A 16,656-nucleotide genomic window follows, 5' to 3' on the forward strand; every position below is an offset into this window, starting at 1 on the left:
TTCCCCCATCAGTTCAGGCATTATGTTACCTTTTATATCCAGGGAGAACTGTTTCCTGTAAGCATCCTTTTCTTCCTCCTCTGTCAAGGAACACATGTAATCTCCAGCGCTTTGGCCCATGATGTGTCTGTGCTGGATCTTTGCATTAAATTATTTGCTTTCTGAATCACAATCACTGAATGTGATCAAGCACTTTAAAAACTGGATATTGTACTGAAGGAAGAACTGTGAGAGAGCAGAAATGTCTAAGGGAGACTGATGCTGATTGTGAAGTTCCTTTACAAGATAACTCATTGTTTTTATTCTTTGCTCAAGTTTGTGGCTGACTTCACTGACACGGCTGAAGCAGACTGTTGCACAGCTGTATGTTTGTGTGCCACAATAACTGCAACTGAGATAATCGCAATTTTGTGCAGTTGGGTCCAGTAGGTGGAATTCAGTATCACTACCATCCAGCTTTCGCAGAGACCCAGAATACTTGCCATAAAATGTTAACACAGAAATATAAGATATCCAACTGCTGCATAAAGATATGACCATTTCTTCTCCTCCTCCTCCTTGGAGAGGTGCAAAGTAACTGTTTTTCAGGCAGAAAGCCTTATGATTCCTATTACTGAGTTCATTATTAGTAATGGCTCCATAACTGCCATGCAGTCATTCTCGCAAATTTTCCTATCCATCACCATTCTTCTTCCAGTCTAACACTGCGTTCCCCATTTGCCCATTATTTCCATCTCTCCCCATTCCCCTTTTCTCATCTCATAGACCCTGACATCTGCTGTGTCCCTGCCATGGTCATACCTTCTTATCACTTCATAAATTTGTACTTCTTTGCTCAGTCCCCTGTTTCTCTTTCTTGTTCTTGGTCCCCTGCCCTTCTGGAGCAGTTTCCATCTATCCCCTAGTCCTACCACATCCCTATTATGCTCTCTTGCAAACCTGTTGGCAGGTTCCAGGCTTCTACTCTCTGCTCCCATTTCCCTTCATGCCCCTGATCTCTCTGGATGACCACTGTAGACTGAATAATGATCTTACATTGCAATGTTAACCATATAGGCAAAGTTCTTACACTCATGTAACTGTATATAGGATTGCAGCCATGGTCTCTCATTCATGTCAGCACTAACTGAAATTTGTCTCATTGTTTTTGTAGTTGCCACTATTTCATATGATCATCATTTATTCTTCAACATGGTCTACCCCAGATGACAGTGGTGATGTTCTGAGTTCCTCCTTTTTGCAATGTCTTGCTTTCAGCCACTTGTCCCTCCACTACCTGTTGTTTTGTTCCTTTGAACTGAACTCTGTCCCTGACTTAATCCTTCTCTCCCTCTTTCTAGCAGTGATGTAGGTCTCTACTCCTCCACCTCCAGCTGCCAGCTTCTAATGACTCCTCTTGCTGGCTATGAAGGTTATCACACCAAACAGTTGCTAAATGCTGCCATATCCTCCTCTTCAACATCTTGAAGACCCATTATTTGTCTCTGTATGTCCTGCTAATGTCCAATGTTCTCTTACTGGATTTTTTGGCCATATCAGTCAATTCAAAATGTCTTTGCTAAATAATATACACTTTCATGACGTGATCATGCCAGTCCTTTCCTTGAATTTCAGCACAGGTGCTCTGCTGCCCTCTGGATCAACTTCATGCTTCAAGTCATACTTCTAAAACTCTTCACATCTCTGCTTTCATTTTCTCTGACACCTCTTCTAGTTCCCGATCTCTTTGCTTGGCACAGGCTCACTGACTTCATTTTCATCTCCCCCTTTCATTCCTGTACCTGTGCCATCTGCTGTGTTGATCCCTGTGCCTGGTTTATGTTCATCCAGAAAACCTCCCTTTCCTCCCAATTCCCACTTCAATCCCACTTCATTGCTTTCAGAACCACCCAAATGTTGCTGTACCTGCATGCCCACTGCCATCTGATTCTCCCACCTCATTCCCCCTGAATTTTTCCTTCATTACTGCCCTGCCAATCTAAGGCAGTTCATAGACATGGGTTGCATAACTCCCATGTTCTGTATGATGCTCTGATGCTAAAGAAATTATAATGAGTGGCATAACAAATTATAACAAGTGGGACCTGTAACAAAATGTTGCAGGCTGGTCTGCATCTTTTTAGGATGCCATCAATCCTGCTATGTTCTTCTCCAAGATACTCCATTTTATTCCCTCCCCCTGCTTTCCATTTCTCTTTTGCAATAGACACTCAACATTTTTTGGCTAATGTGTATGGTCAGTCCTCATTGGCTTTTTGGTGGGATGATGGATTGTCCATTTAGGCTTTTTTATATAGGTTTTTTGTGGCCCACACGAACCCCTTGCTTCTTCTCTGTCCTCTGTCCTTGCTCCCTTCTCTCCCCTAGCTCACGCTCTGTTTTCTGATGCTCCACACAAACCCTCACTTTCTTTGTGTGCTCTGTTCTCTCCTTCCACCGTTTCCATCTCCCCCCTCCACAGTTAGAATACAGCTTGTGCTGGGCGGGTGGGCTTGGTTGAGCAGCTCCTCCACATCCACATTGACTCTCTCCTTTCCTGCTCCCCTGCATGAACATATGCAAGAGCAGTTCTAATTTTTCTGGGTTCCAGAAAAAAATGTACTTGTGCAAATGTTGTGGTTCACCCAAACACAGAGAGGACTTGGCTACAAAATGGGCTTCTTCACATGGAGCTTTTATCCTGCTATTGTGATTGCTCACGTACGGAAGTTTGCGGGTCCTTTAGATGACATCGTCAGGCTCCAGGGTGTCTCCTGCACTGAATGACCTTTATTCCATTTTTAAATAGATTAGAGATAATGAGGTATCAAATTATGGCACTTGAATTCCCTCCTTGAGAAGAGGAAAAGCTGCAATAAGAGCATCTAGAACACAGCGCCATCCAGCTGCTGTATAACGAAACATAGGGAAGATTCAGATGAGGAAGGAAAGGAGGTGGGAAATGGGGGGAAGGAAGGACTCAAGGGAGTCTGTTGTGATCCTACATTTAAAATGCAAGCAGAAAGCCCTGTTTTAAATGTGGGGTTTTAGGCTGGTGTAGAGATGCTCAATGATTGGCATACCCCCCTCTCAGTTTTCTTGGTAATGAAACCAAATTTTCAAGGCAATATGGATACCATTCAACTGGCAGTGGTGCACAAAGATGTTGGCTGCTATCTAGGGATGCTGGAGAAATCCTCAATGGATTTAAATGAGGTTGGATTCCTAAGAATCGGATCTCCGAAAACCACAGCAGAGCAGACTGGCTCTCCCTGCCAGAGTTGCCACCAGCAGGGAGAGTGGGAGGGTTGTGTGCTGCTTGCAGATTTCATCTAAATTTTCCCCTTTAAAAAGAGTAAGCTAATAAATTGCGTGAGCAATTTGCATATCCTGTGCAAATTACAGCCATAATTAGCATATTTTATGCAAATTGCAGCCATAAAGTGCTTGGGCATGTGTAAATTTATGCATAACCAAGCACTTCACACCCACAATTTGCATGAAATATGCTAATTATGACTGTAATTTGCCTAAGATATGCAAATTGCTTATTCAATTTATGTATCTAGCCATTTGTAAAGGAAAACATTTAGACAACATCTGCAAGCCCAGCTGGGGGCTCTAGGGAAATCTGTCAAGCCTCAAGAGGACCGGATTTCCCCACAACGGACATCCCCCAGACCAGACTGAGGTGGATTCGCACATCTGTACCACTGTTGGACATAATGCTAAAGTATGATTTAGCATTAGGAGCCACTGCAAGCCTTGTGCTCAGATGCATGCCCACCCCATTGCTCATCTGGTGTGGCTGCAAGGAGATGAGAAGTTTTCACTTATGTTTAGATTAATACCAGTTTAATGGAGTAAGCTGATGTCTGAATCCCAAACTGTGGTCAATCTTAGTTATGGTTCCTTGAAAATGTGGCTTGGAGTTGGCTTGTTTCAACTAACCATAGTTAAATTAACCAGTTCGTCTGCTGGGGTTAATCTAAAATAGAAGTGAATGCTTCCAAACGTCTCCTTGTGGTTGCACCTGAGGAAAGGGAGAGGGGAATAGTTCATTGTCCCGAGGCTTGCTGTGGTTTAGCTTTCATAATGCTAATCCATGGTTTAGTATTACATCCAAACAAGGCTGTTGTTGTAAACTACAGCTTTCAGGATTGTAATCCAAGTGTAAAACTGAAGAATTCCAGCAACAGTGGTGATGTCCACAGATTCTCCCCCATGCATACAATTAATTAATTAATAATGGGGTGGGAACAGCAAGATTTGTATTTTGCTATAACAAATATTTATGTTCACACTTGTGAACCTGCTGCCTGAGGTAATTATTGATTTGCTGAAACAATGAGAACAAAACAGAGCAGCTGCATCTGAAGCATTATGGGTGGTGGGGTGGGGAGAAGAGGCTTTATCTGCGTTTTAGAAGCTGTTTTTTCCCCTTTGCCCCTGCCTAGCTTTGTAACTTTTTTCCCCCTTCAAATTATTTCTGGAGCATTTTCCATATTAGGAAGATGCCAGTAGAGATGGGGCAGGTCAAAGGGTAACTAAGAAGGAGCCAGCATTGTAACTGACAGGTCTGTCAATGGAATGATGCCATACTTTGTGTGCGGGCATGCAGTTCTAAAGGCTCCTGTTAATTGGTTCTTCTACTTTTATGCCTTTTTCCACTTCCAATGGGAGGCATCTGGGTGGGACGCAAAGGGATAATACAGTTTCTGTGCCAATTAGGCTGCAATCCTATACCTCTCTGATGAGCTTCTGTCGGGCTTTGAAAACCTGGCTGTTCAGGCGGGCATTTGGGGTGGGTTAGGGTTTTTTTTTTTTTTTTTTAGAACAATGTTGTTTAGTTCAGTTGATTATGTTGTATTTGGTGTTATTATTCATATTGTACACCACCTAGAGTGGCTGGGTAGCCAGCCAGATGGGTAGTTAATGAAGTGAACAAACAAACAAATAAATAAATACCTTGGAATAAGCCCTACTGAACTCAATGGGGCTTATTTCTGAGGGGAGGTGTGTCCGACTGGTCTGTTGACCCCTTCACTTTTGTGCTAGTGAGAGAGCAGCTTGTCTGTACTACATTAGGAAAGGAAAGGAGAGTAGATTTATGCAGTCACTAAATGCAGTTGTTGTGTCTTTCCGCCTTGTGCTGCATTCCATAATTAAACCACGCATACACATTTACAAAAGGGACTGATTCCCTTGGAACGTCTGCAGCTATTGTAATCCTTCTAATGTTTTTCAAGACACTTCCCTAGAGTCAGTTCTGCATCCTCTCTGCATCCTTATGCCAACTGGGTATACATATAATCATTAACAAACATCTGTTTTTGATGGACGCTAGTCTGGATGTCTCCTGAATCTCTGCACCTAGCCATGTAACATTTTGCATGGGTCTTACCAAAGGGCACCACTCCATTCCCTATGAGTTTCACACTATATTTTGCTTTAAAGAAAAGTGGCAGCAGAAAGTTTAAAAAGTCCTTCCCATTTAAAGATATCTAGCACAAAACCCTCTGGACCTATTTGTTTGAACTTTGGTGGCAGACTGACCACACAGAAGGGGCTACTGTGATTTTATCCAGTTCTGTTACTGATTGTAAATGGTATATGTGCATTGTGATTTTCCCAGTTAAATAAATGGGAAATGCAAATGAAGCTTCCTTTACAAAATGAAGCAATCCTATGAAGCAGAAACAGAATTAAGCAACATATGCCTATGAAGCAACCAAACAAAGTAGCCTCCCAATGAAGCAACAAATGTGAACATGAACAATTTTTTTTTTTTGCTGAATGCAAAGTAAGGAGTCCTTTGGCACATATTGCCTACGTTTTTTTTTTTTTTTAACTACTATATAATTATGTGCACCCATGGGCAACATGAGTGGAACTTTATGAGGTTCTAATAGTGAAACCTTATATACATTTACTCAGAAGTAAGTCCCATTGAGTCCAATGGAGCTCCATCCCAGGTAAATATGATTGCCATCCCAATCAGCTGGCATAAGAGTGTTACATTAATTGTTGTGCAAATTGTCATATGAAATTGTATCTTCATGCGATGAAAAAGCTTTTTTTTTTGCACTGTCATTATTTAACTGATCTGATAAAAAATGATGACTGAATGGTTTATTGTGGTTACAGACCAATAGAAGCTAGTACAACAAAACTGATAAAAGCTAGTACAAGAAGTTAATACATAATAAGAACACAAAATCACAAAGAAGCCAAAAGGATGTTCTTCCTAATTTGTACTGGGGATAAGAATAATTTAGCTGCCCTCTCAGTAACATGGATGGAGTCATTCCGTAAACAGAAAGATACCATAAACAGAAAAATACCAGAGTTTCAGTTGGTCTTCCAGGTAGATTTCTTAGTAAAAGAAAAATCAACATCTCTCTGGGGTCCCTATACAAATTGCAGTGTAAGAGAACATGGCCAACAGATGTATTTCTCCAGTTCTATAAGGACAAAGTTCTTCATTGAGCAGAAATCAGCCAGTTATAAAGCAGGGAACAGCACATTAAAATGTACGAGCATAATGTGAAAACAATCAATGTATACAAGTAAGGGGCTCTAGAAATTCCATAATTTGAAAGTGGGGAGCAACATTTATTAGCTGCAGTTCTGAAATGTTGTAGATTTAGGTCATTTAACCTCAATGTAATTGGGGGTTGAGCCTTCTTTAGGCCATAATTACCCAAAATGTCAGGGGAGAAACCCAGCCTAAAAAACTTCCTTTTCATAACCCACATCCGCCAACTGACAAAGGAATCAGGGAGCAATAAGTGAATGTAACTAGAAGGAGCAGTAGAAAAATGCAAATGTAACCATTTCAGGGCTTTTAACAATAGATAGATAGATAGAAAGATAGATAGATACATACATACATACAATTTCTAGGCTACTCTTCATCCAAATGTGGATTCCATGGCAGTTTACAAACATAAACAACTCCTAAACATTATAATTACAGTGTTAAATCAATCAATCACACAATCATTCATCATGGCAATAAAACTAAGAGGCAATAAACAATAAAACTAAAACCAGCAGAGAATAATATAATCAATTTAGGGCGCAATCCCATGGCTGCCTGTCAGTGGCTAGACGGCTATAGGATTGGTCGGTTTCCAGGAACCAACCTCGGAGCCCACGCTCCGAGGTCGCTTCCTGGAGAACTGTCTTCCTGCCCCTCCCCCACTGCCTCGTAGGCAGCGTGGATGGACCCCAGGCTCCATGCTTGTCAGAGCAGCGCAGAGCGGGGCAAAAGGGGCAGTCCCCGGGGCAGGGAGTGTGTAAGTGCCACTACAATGCTTCCTATGTGTCATCCAGCCTCCCCACCCCGTGCTTCAATGTCCTGTGAATGCAGGGCAGCTGGAGCATGGAGGAGATGATCCCCTCCGTGCGCCTCCTGCAGTGTATTTGGATAGGCGATCCCCTCCGAGTTTGGAGGCAGTCATTTCTCCACATGGGCTTGCGCCGTCCAATGCTTGGGCAAATAAAAATGCTTTGGCTCTATGCTAAAAACAATATGTATGTATGTATGCACGTATGTATTTATTAAATTTATTAATTGCCCATCTGGATGGTCACCCAGCCACTCTGGGCGAGGTACAATAATAAAAAGTTTAAAACAATAAAATTCTACGTTAAAAATATATTTCTAAAAATACCCTAGCCAAATGCCTGCCTGAACAACCACGTTTTAAATGCATAGCGGAAGCTCATTAAAGAGGGGGCATGGCGGAGTTCCCTAGGGAGGGAGTTCCACAGAGTGGGGGCCACCACAGAGAAGGCCCTCTCCCTCGTCCTCACCAGCCTAGCTGTCCTGGCTGATGGGACAGAGAGAAGGCCATCCGAGGCTGACCTTGTTAAGTGGCCTGTCTGGTGTTGCTGGAGGCGCTCCTTGAGATAGGCTGGGCCGGAACCGTATAGGGTTTTAAAGGTCAAAACCAACACCTTGAATTTGGCCTGGAAAACAACGGGTAACCAGTGCAACTCCTTCAGCACCGGAATGATATGATCATGCCGGCGGCTGACTTTAATCAGGCAAGCCGCCGCGTTCTGTTCCAGCTGCAGCTTCCGAACCTTCTTTAAGGGTATATAATATAATACTGATGCCAGTAAGACTTACTTAGTGAGGGCATTCCAGAGTTGGGACACCATTACAGACATGGTCCCCTTCTTTGTGCATGCATTGCATAATGCACCTCTACTGATGGTACTGATGGTCTCATCTGATTATCTTAATGCGTGGGCAGGTTGGTATGGAAAAAGGCAGTCCTTCAGATATTTATGTCCTGAGCTGTTTGGGGCATTAAAGATAGGCATCAGCACCTTGAACTGTAACAGAGATACAGACACAGAAACCAGACCCTGCATCAGACCCAGATGCCAATTCTGGCCCCACATGTACTCTGACAATACTGTAATAGGACCTAATAAAGTTATCCACAATAGTAGGGGTTCATATACTTGCTCATCTTCCAGTGTGATATATACCATTATTTCCCAGCAATGCCCTACTGTATTCTACATGGGACAAACCAGCCAGTTTCCATGCAAAAGAATAAATGGACACAAATCTGACATCAGCGATTCTCACTTTAAGTAGAATTTCTATAATAAAAATAATAGTACTGCTGAAATTTACACATTTATTTTACATACTTCCCATTGAAATCCCACCACAATGCTTCAAATTTGGCAACAAAAATGGGAGTTTTTTATTTTTAAGAAGAAGAAACCCTGAATAATAAGACTCTTCAGTATAGACTTATTAGAGAGGGAGGTTGAGGGATCCCATGTTTAAAGCTTTATTATGAAGCATTCCACATCTGCCATTTGCTCTCAATACTGGCGGTAAGGAAAGAAGAAGAAAAACAATGGGTAAAAATAGAGCAATCATTGTTACAAAAGGGAAAATTTTATACTGTACCATAGATAAAAAACAGATAAAACAAGAGTATGCAAATTCCTCATTCAACATTAAAACCAGCTTGGAAACTATGGAAATTTCGGAAGGAAAAAATGATTCCTGGGATTTCCCCTCTTATCCCCATCAGTGGACACGTAGATTTTCATTCCAATGATAGATTAATAATTAAAGAAATTTTAGAAGAGGTAAATCTAGGGAAATTACAAGATTATTATGTAAACAGACAACCTCTCTCTTGGGATTATTGGAGGAATAATTTACAAAATAGCAGGATAACTTGGATGATGTGGTATCAGCTTATTTCCTTTATTAGGCAAGAAAATATAAAATGGCAAGGATGTAGGGAACTAACCAATTTTGAAAAATTAACACAGAATATTTCAGGAGCGGAAGTAGGTCTGGTTTCACAATTATATAAAATGTTAATTGAGATCGATATGGGATCTAAAATAAATTTAAAAAGAGTATGGGAGATGGAATGGAATGTAGATATTGAAGATGAACAGTGGAATAATATGTGGGATAAATTTCCTTATAACTCAATCTCAATCAAGTTTAGGGAGACAGCTTTAAAAATAATATAGAGATGGTACCTGCCTCTGGTCAGAATCGCCTGATTAAAGGCAGCCGTAGGGGTGTACGAACCCCATCTACCTGGCTCCGCTGGGGGTCCGTGGGGGGGAGGTGATCTGGTCCAGATCTTCTGGACGCAGTTGGTCTTTGGACACAAATGGTGTCCGGCGTAGTGGATGCCATTTGCGTCCCTGCTCTTTACCGTGATGGGCTACGTAAATCTTTACATAGCTTATCATGGTAAGGCAAAGGGATGCAAATGGCATCCGCTATGCTGGATGCCATTTGCGTCCGAAGACCGCCGCGGATGGACCTGGCCGGACCCAGCGGTGCCAGGTAGGATCTGACCGGGTCGGACTTCACGGGGTGGCGGGCTGGGGTGGTCTATTCCACCACGGACTCCGAGGGGGGGCAGATTCTAAGAATCTGCCCCCCTGGAGTCCGTGGCGGAATTTTCAGCCATCCCTAGGCAACTGCCGGTGTGATCACATCACTCAGCTGCTGAAGGAGTTGCACTGGTTACCCATTGTTTTCCAGGCCAAATTCAAGGTGTTGGTTTTGACCTTTAAAACCCTATATGGTTCTGGCCCAGCCTATCTCAAGGAGCGCCTCCAGCAACACCAGACAGGCTGCTTAACAAGGTCAGCCTCGGATGGCCTTCTCTCTGTCCCATCAGCCAGGACAGCTAGGCTGGTGAGGATGAGGGAGAGGGCCTTCTCTGTGGTGGCCCCCACTCTGTGGTACTCCTTCCCTAGGGAACTTCGCCATGCCCCCTCTTTAATGAGCTTCCGCCACACACTGAAAACTTGGTTATTCAGGCAGGCATTTGGGGTGGGTTAAGGTTTTTTAAAATAATGTTTTAATGTATAATTTTCCTGTTTTAAATTGTAGTGTTGTACATCGCCCAGAGTGGAATTATAAAGGGCATAAAAAAGATGGGCGATTACGAAATTAAATAAATAAATAAATAAATACATACATACATACATACATACATATAAACAAATCATTCTCCACTAATTGTTGGAGGGGATGTGGTCAAAAAGGTACCTTTGTGGATATGTGGTGGGACTGTGAGAAAGTTGCAAAATTTTGGGAGAGGATATTTCAGGAAATATCACTTATTTTGGGAAAAGAAATTTCTGTAACACCTGAGTCGGCTTTCCTCAACCTATACTATGGGGAAAATCAAAATATATTGAATAAAAACTTGGTAGGGTATTTTTTTGCTAGCTGCAGCAAGATGGCTAATAGCCAGGAAATGGAAAGACACAAAGGGCTTAACTATTGCAAGTTGGTATAACATAACATACAAAATTGCCCTTTCGGAAAAGCTCACAGAAAAACTGAGAATAAAAGGGCATAAAAAAGAAGGAATCATTTCATGTGGACTGGTGACCTTTTATTATACATACAAATATATCTGCAATGAGGACTAAAGTACCCAGTGCATTTGAAATGCTTTGGCGGAGTTGAAGAAATAAGTTTATGAAATGTATGTATTAATTATGTATTAGTTTTCATCGAGGACAATATATGCTTATACTTAAGGACTCACCTTGCTGATTGGGTCTGATAAAATTTTCCCAGTGGGTTGTGGTTATTATTGTTGTTGTTGTTGTTTTTGTATTGTTTTTGTTCTTAGTAAGCAAAAATATTTTTAAAAAAAACGAACGAAGGAAGGAAGGAAGGAAGGAAGGATTGTTGAAAAGAGAGTTGGGGGATAGGAGGTAGGTAGGCAAACCTATTTGCAAAGTAGTTGGAAAGAGGAAGGGAGGAAGAAATGGAGGAAGACTGGTTGGTTAGAGAGAGAGAGAGAAAGAAAGAAAGAAAGAAAGAAAGAAAGAAAGAAAGAAAGAAGCTGGCAGGGAAAGATATACAAAGTGATTAAAAGGAGGAAGGAAGGAAGGATGGATTATGGGAAAGAGAAATTGGGGACCATCATGGCATAAACAGATATGGAGAGATACATTTCAATAATTATAACTGAATCTTAAACCCCTAAAGAACTTCTGTGGATAAATACAAGGTTATTAATATATTGAAACTCTTGTGATCCCAGTTGACTGTAATTGGATTTCCTATGTAATGCTTGTGTTGTGTCAGAATATTATAGAAACAAAAACAAAACTAAAACAGAGAAATCTGACATCAGAGATGACAATATTAGAAAAAACAGTGGAGGAGGACTTCAGCCTTCCAGGACACTGGTCTTAAGGCAGCCACTCTTGCACAAAGGAACTTCAAAGACAAATTTCAACATGGAACAGCTGAGCTACAATTCATCAAGAGGTACAACTCTGTCTCCTGTGGCTTGAAAAGGACAAAGTTTTTTTTTTAATGTATTACCTGTGTTAATCAGCTCACCAGTGCAAGGATGTCTGTGTTATCATCCAGCAACTGTTTTGTGAATGGCCACTGTAAATAAGGTAATTATTAGGGCTGCGCAGGAACTCCCCGATCTGACTCGGAAGCCGCTTTGCGGCTTCCAAGGCAGGCTCAATTCAGCTCAGGCAGATTCAGGGGGCCTCCGACCTGACTTGGCCCGAACCTGAAGTGGGATTCGGATGTTGAACCCTGCTTTGGGTACCCTCTGATGCCCCTGCACAAACCCCTTTACCTTGCTTCCGCCTCTTCCTCCACCACCATCGTACTTGCTGCCTCCTCCTCCACTTCCGCCATCACCGTCCTCGCCGCTGCCACTGTCCTCGCCGCTGCCACTGTCCTCGCCGCTGCCAGCCTTGCCACCGCTGCTGCCACCTCCGCTGCCATCCTTGCCGCCTTCTCCGCCACTGTCCTCACCGCCACCAACTGCTGAGGCCTGGACGCACGCGGCAACTCTTACGGCAGGGAGTTGCCATTTTTATAATGGCAACCTCCTGGAACTTCCTGGGGGCTGCCATTTAAAAACTGGTGGTGGTGACAGCGGTGGCAGAGAGGATGGCGGTGGTGGTGAGGGCGGTGGTGGCGGCAAGGATGGCAGCAGCGAGAAGAAGGTGGCAGTGGCGGCGGCGGCAGCAGCAGAGAAGGTGGCTCAAGTACCTGGAGGTGCCAGGGGGGCTAGGTCAGGGGAGCTGGTCCTGGGGCAGAGAAGCTCTGAAGCACAATGAGTGCTTCGGAGAGCCCCCGACCCACTCCGGATTGCTTTGTGCCCCCTCCGCTTTGCCTTGGAAGGGGCACAAAGTGACCCGAAGCAGCCTGCTTCGACTCAGGGTTCGGGCCTTGGGCTGAAGCGGTGCACAGCCCTAGTCACAGAATCATAGAATCATAGAATAGTAGGGTTGGAAGGGGCCTACAAGGCCATCGAGTCCAACCCCCTTCTCAAGGCAGGAATCCAAGTCAGAGCATCCCTGACAAATGGCTGTCCAGCCTCGTCTTGAAGGCCTCCAGTGTGGGAGAGCCCACCACCTCCCCAGGTAATTGGCTCCATTGTCGTATTGCTCTGACACTCAGGAAGTTTTTCCTGATGTTCAGCCGGAATCTGGCTTCCTGTAACTTGAGCCCATTATTCCGTGTCCTGCACTCTGGGATGATCAAGAAGAGATCCTGGCCTTCTTCTCTGTGACAACCTTTCAAGTACTTGAAGAGTGCTATCATATCTCCCCTCAGTCTTCTCTTCTCAAGGCTAAACATGCCCAGTTCTTTCAGTCTCTCTTCATAGGGCTTTGTTTCCAGTCCCCTGATCATCTTTGTTGCCCTCCTCTGAACCCTCTCCAGCTTGTCTGCATCCTTCTTAAAGTGTGGTGCCCAGAACTGGACACAGTACTCCAGATGAGGCCTAACCAGTGCTGAGTAGAGGGGAACTAGTACTTCCCGGGATTTGGAAACGATTCTTCTATGAATGCAGCCCAAAATAGCATTTGCCTTTTTTGCAGCCACATCACATTGTTGGCTCATATTCAGCTTGTGATCGACAACAATTCCAAGATCCTTCTCGCTTGTAGTGTGGTTGAGCCACGTATCCCCCATCTTGTAACTGTGCATTTGGTTTCTTTTTCCTAGGTGCAGAACTTGGCATTTGTCCCTATTAAATGTCATTCTGTTGTTTTCTGCCCAGCGCTCCAGTCTATCCAGATCACTTTGAATTTTGTTTCTGTCTTCCAAAGTATTAGCTATCCCTCCCAATTTTGTGTCATCATAGTAATTATCACTGTCTGCATTTCCTGCATTTCAGTTCTCTCTGACCTTACAATTGCCCTCTGCCAACTATGATTGTACATATATACCTGGAAACCAGGATAACAACACTTCATGCATCTGATGAAGTGGGCTGCAGTCCATGAAAGCCCATAAGTCCATACGCCACAATAAATTTGTTCATTTTTAAGGTGCCATAAGACTCTTGCTTGTTTTTACAAGGACCTTGGACTTACTGTGTTGGATCCAAGATCTGCCCTCCATAAGAGGAAGGGGTCTGCTCATGGATGGTCTCTCACCTGATTTTTGGGGATTCCCCTCACTCCACAGCACAGCTCACCTTATTCAGCAGAGTCTCCTGATTTTCTGAGTAGCATTTTCAGGTGGCTGGAGGAGCTTCCATGGGAAGTCCACTTCAGCCAGCACTGTTGATCAAGCATATATCTGGAACTAAGCCATTATAATATAACAACAATCTAGCTTTCCCCAAAAGCAAATAATAAGTGGTTTAGGCCTATTCTGGACAACAAAAGCAGGCCAGCATCACTGGCATATAGCAACAGGGGAAGTCTTGTAGAGGACAGTTTAGGGGAGTGGAACTCAGTGACATAGAGGTCAGAAGGCGGGACATTGATAAATAAATGAAAAAGTAAGGGAGCTAAAATACAGCCCTGTTTGACACCTCTGGTGGCAAAAATTGGGTTTGACACCTTTCCCTGCTGCCCATATCTAATTTGGCTACAAGTCTGATTATACAAGCATCTTGTGAGAATTAACAGACCTTTATTTATTGAGATTTTATTTAATTTGTACCATAGCAATTCCTTTGGAATTAAGTCAAAGGCTGACTTAATACAAGCAGAGAAGAGCTCACCACCATGAATTGAGTTATATTTCTCTGCCAGGGGAACTAATACTCAGCAATGGTCAAGAACAGAGAAACCTGCTCTGAAGCCAAACTGTTCCTCCCTGATGATATTGTTGTCCTTGATCCAAGAAGCTTCTGCTTTAGAAACCTGGCATATAGTTTTCCAAAAACTGAAAGGAGGCTAATAGGTCAAAATTATTTAACTGTTATCAGCCATGGATTTTTAAGCTCCTGGATGTTAGGAAACATTGTTGGATGAGCAGATGTCTTGTTATTTTTGGTTCCAGAAGCAATATTGAGAAATAAGTCTTTGAAAGTATCTCAGCCAAAATGCTCATATTGAGCCAGTCTTACCCAAAGAATCGAGTGGGGTACAGGGAGAATAAGAAGTAAACTTGATCACCTGATCACCCCTGTGCTACAACATACTGGTTTTAGGTTTCATTTACTCTGCATTTCACCTACTAAGCCAAGCATTGCCATTATTGTAGGTTGCAAGCAAACCTACATCTTACCGCAGATGTCCCCAATCTTTTTGGACCAGTAGGAACATTTGGGAATTTGAGAAACTGTTGTGGGCACCAACACAAAATGGCTCCCACAGAGGAAGTGGCTAGTCAAATATTATTATTTTTTATTTATTTCATTTCTATACCACCCAATAGCTAAACCTCTCTGGGTGGTTCACAAAAATTACAAACCACAAATACAAATACAAGGTAATAAAAACATAATATAAAATCTTTAACAATTCAAACAGCTGAAACAGTTACAATATGATACTGTGCCTTATACAAACAACATAAATGCCCCATCATATTCCGTCAGACACTTGGGAACAGAGGATAGCACTGAAACATACCTGGTGCTGGAAAAATGACAGTGTTGTTGTTGCCGGTAGATCTTAGTAGGGAGAGCGTTTCGTAATCGGGGCGGGGGCACCATCACTGAGAAGGTCCTCTCCCTCGTTGCCACCTTCCAAGTCTCCCTCAGAAGAGGCACGGAGGAAGGCCTCAGATGTCGAATGTAGTGTCTGGGTAGTCTCATGTTAGGAGAGGTGCTCCATCAGGTACTGTGGTCCTGACTCCTGAGCCATGTAATATGTCAACACCAGCACCTTGAATCAGGCTCAGAAACATACAGGAAGCCAGTGCAAGTGGGCCAGAATTGCTGTTTTATGCTCACACCTTCTGGTTCCTGTTATTAATCTGGCTGCAGCATTTTGCACAAGCTGCAGCTTCTGAACAGTCTTAAAGGGCAGCCCCACATAGAGTGCATTGCAATAATCTAACTTGGAAGATACCAGAATATAGACTACTGAAGCCAGGTTATCCCTGTCCAGTTATGGGCATAGCTGGGCCACCTTATGAAACTGGTAGAAGGCACCCCATGCCATTGAGGCTACCTGAGGCTCAAGTGATAGAGATGGCTTCAGAAGAACCCCCCAGGCTACAAACCTGCTCCTTCTGGGGAAGTGCAACAGCATGAACACCGTCCATCTGATCAGAAGATCCACCCACAACAACATCTCAGTCCTGTCTGTGTTGAGTTTCAGTTTATTAGCTGTCATCCAGGCCATTGTTGTAATCAGGCATTGATTCAGCACATCCACAGCCTCACCTGATGAAGATAAAAAGGTGAAGTAGAGTTGTGTGTCATCAGCATACTGATGGCAGCACAGTCCAAAACTCTGGATGACCCCACTCAACAGTTTCATGTACATATAAAATAGCATGGGGACAAAAGTGACTCCATGCTGGAGAGCCCATGGGGCTGAGCACTATTCCCCAAGCACCAACTTCTGGTGTCAGCCATCCAAGTAGGAGTAGAACCACTGCAGTGCAGTACCCCTCTCTCCCAGGTCAGAAGTAACCCCAGAAGAATACCATAGTCGATGGTATCAAAAGCCATGAGAGATCCAGGAGTATTAACAGGGTCATGCTCCCCTTGTCACTTTCCTGACATAGGTCATCATATGGCTGACCAAGGCTGTTTCCATGCTAAAACTCTGACTGAACCCTGACTGAAATGGATCCAGATAACTGGTCTCATCCAAGCGTGTCTGGAACCTGCTCAAGGACCCTGCCCAGGAAAGGAACATTTGCCACTGGCCTAAAGTTGTTAAGATCTTCCAGGTCCAGGAAATATTTCTTCA

This window comes from Heloderma suspectum, chromosome 1 (assembly GCF_057233095.1).
Source record: "Heloderma suspectum isolate Gila_16-S chromosome 1, 16-S_ref, whole genome shotgun sequence".
Taxonomy (NCBI): Eukaryota; Metazoa; Chordata; class Lepidosauria; order Squamata; family Helodermatidae; genus Heloderma; species Heloderma suspectum.